Raw genomic sequence first — 3,191 nt, 5'->3', positions numbered from 1 at the left:
GGAAGGACTCTGCCTCTCATGGCCAATAGTTTCCTGTGTCACATCGAAGAAAATCTCGATCAAGCTAACAAACTCCCATCTTTGTACAAGCGATATGTTGATGACACCCTCCCCTTTGTAGACAACATCGACGACGGCTGAGTCGTCGGCAAGCGTTCGAATTGGCGATCTTTAATTGTTAATTGAAAATTGTCGGTCTGGATCCCTACTCCTCCAGTTAAAAAAAAGGTCTACAAACAAGTTTTGAAATCAGAGTATTGAAACTATGATCTGTACAAATCACGATAGACATTTCTTTCTGTCTACACTTTTACCTTCCTAAAACTTGTACCGCTTTAAAGTATGTTGCATAAAGCAGTTTACCGTTATTTGTCATTATTTACTTATTCACTTGTTAACTTGGTTTTTCGTGGACGGCTTCTTTTGTTTTTGCAAGTACGTAAATGATAACTGACAAAGTCACTCCATAGGTTAGGGTCAGTAATGGAAAAAAACGCGTTCCAGGTTCCGGATTCCATATTTTACATAAACCCTCATGCGGCCTACTTGTTCCGATGACGTTCTGTGTGATAACCGATAATAAAAACCACGCTGCCGGACGACAAACGGTACGTTTCATTGTTTAGTCGCCGGGGCTATAAACTGGCTTAACAGTAAATCCCATCAAGCCTTACAAGAAGACATCTTTTCTGCGGCGATAGACTTGATCGCTAGAAGGAACAACCGCGCGCCGGTGACTTAATACGGAGTTTAAGATCTACGACGCGACGGTAACGAAAACATCATTTAACATTGCAAGTTCAGGTTTATTAATTTTTTTTTCGTGATTATGTCGGTTTGTCTAACTTCTAAAAACTAGCTCAACTTTCCGGGAATTGAATTAGCAGACGCGGTGTTGAATTCGCTGCCTTGTGTTCACGTTCTTCGTAAAACTTGAAAACGGGTCATTTTACGTCGCAGATGTGCCGAAAACGTGAAAGAAATGTACATAAACGAAAAAATGCACGTGCAGAGCGTGCAAGCTATTGTTTTTGTTAAAGTTTGTTATGCAGGAAGTCGTGAGTTCGACTCCGCGGCAGGACCTCCAACACTCAGGGTCTTAAAATAACTGAGGAGAAAGCGATGCCTTTGTAATAACATTCGCAAATGGTTTGACTTTTAAGTCTTCTTGAATAAGGACTATAACCCGCTCGTCCCGTCTCACAACCTTCAATGTTCTTGAACTCTGTGGGATGCTAAAGATCGTACACACTTGTCGAAAAGAGTACAGTGTTGTGGTCTGGTCTTTCCATCAGCCATGTGGTCGGCTTGGCATAATCTTCTGAAGGGACTACTTATCGGTGAGACCACATAACAGCAAAACAGACAGTACTGAAATCGAAGGAGTCCAAGTGCTGAAACTGGTAAACTGGTAAACAAGAACACCGCCGTAGATGAAATTTCAAGATTGTTTTGATCACTTTCAAACCATTTCGCAAATATACATCTGTGCACGTCACGAAAATGGTGTTTTATGATCTTCCCAGTGACTTCTACTTAATATTTATTACTTTTAAGTGCCAAAACCCGTAACTCAGTATTAACTCAATTTTAACTCAATCTTAACTCAAACTCAGCTCAAACTAAACTAGACTCGTAACTCGATCAATAGTCTATCTCCAATCTATTCCGGTGAACACTTTGGCGATATATTCCTGGTAACCATAAAATTTCCCTTATAAGCATGACATTTGAAACAACAAACTTAAAGCATTGCGTGTTTACATTGAACTGCCTTTACTTGCGGAAGACATCTCTATTTTTGGCCTCACGCGCAAGTCTTTACACTACCTCGAGGTACGCAACTTTGCCATAAAATAAAAGTCACGTAAATCGCTGACGGATATTTCTTGAAGCGCACAGTAAATAGCTACAGCGATATTGAACCGGAAAATATCGCGGAATTTGTACCTGAGTAAAACAGTTTTCATTTTGTTAAAGAGCAACTCGACGGAAGTACGTTCTGGATAATATACTGGAAGATAGCTTGTTCTCCATCGAAGCGGTGCAAAGCAACTTTGTCAACCACTATGAAGTAAATGAAGTCTAGCAGCTGCATCAAATCTAGTTCTGGTTCTTCCAGCTTTTTCGGTTGACCATTAGCAGTATAACGATGGAAGTGATTTCCAGTTGTTTGACAAAACGTCTCCACATTTTTGAAACTGTAAGACCACTCATTTTGTACTTTAATCCTATAGCTCTAAAACTAGAACTCTGTTGCAACATCTCCTCCTCCGCTCAAAATATCATCAACTATCAGTGATCATTTCCAATCGATTTACCACGTTTTTAAGTTCTTTCGTACACATTTATTGTTCATTTGTGTCAAGTTATTTTTCCGCGGCCTCACTCCCATCAAGAATGACACTTTACCAATGGGGGCGCTCAAAATGGTCAGGTGAACCAGTCGAAATTCAAATGCGATCGATCGTTTGTTTTTTTCTTTTTTCTTTTTTTGTCGGGGTGCAAACAGTTTAGTGATTTCGGTAGAAAGTATAACCATCCATATGCAAACTTTGAAAAGGTGTTGCTTCGTTAAAACACATCACATAAAATTAGCATCAAAGGATCCACCATCGAATGAGGAAAAAAATGAGCAGGTTATCATCGTTATCCTCGCTGCTATTGGTTCGATTCAACCGTGCCTTCCACCTCTGCGACCCGGGTTCAACTCTCGGCCCCGGGATCGTACGTGGCATGAGTTTCAGTTGATCTCAACCTGACTCCGAGGGTTTTTCTCCGGGTACTCCGGTTTTCCTCCCTCAGCAAAATCGACTCACAGCCTATTCCATCAGGCTGTGCTGCTGTGCTCCGAGGTCATTCATCCATGGGTCGTGTTCAGGAGCCGAGCGCCTAGCCGGCAGCACAGCTCCTTCGGTCCGATCTCGTTGAGCCGCGCCCTTAGCAATTCAGTCTCCGACTGCGAGAAAGGGCGATTAGCAGGTCACGTATTATATCATATTATATTATATTATATTATATTGATTTCATAAAGAAACTTTAAACTTAAAAATTAAGCACAAAAATGGTTGTGACTCGTAAAGTTAGCTACCGTTTTGAATTTGAATTCTTTTAATGTTATCTGGGAAAAAAGTAAAAATTAACGATGGTATGTTTTCTCGGTAAACCAATTAACGTTTACACCCTTATAA

Source organism: Montipora capricornis, chromosome 5, assembly GCF_036669925.1.
Source record: "Montipora capricornis isolate CH-2021 chromosome 5, ASM3666992v2, whole genome shotgun sequence".
Lineage (NCBI taxonomy): Eukaryota > Metazoa > Cnidaria > Anthozoa > Scleractinia > Acroporidae > Montipora > Montipora capricornis.
This window is presented reverse-complemented; position numbering follows the sequence as displayed.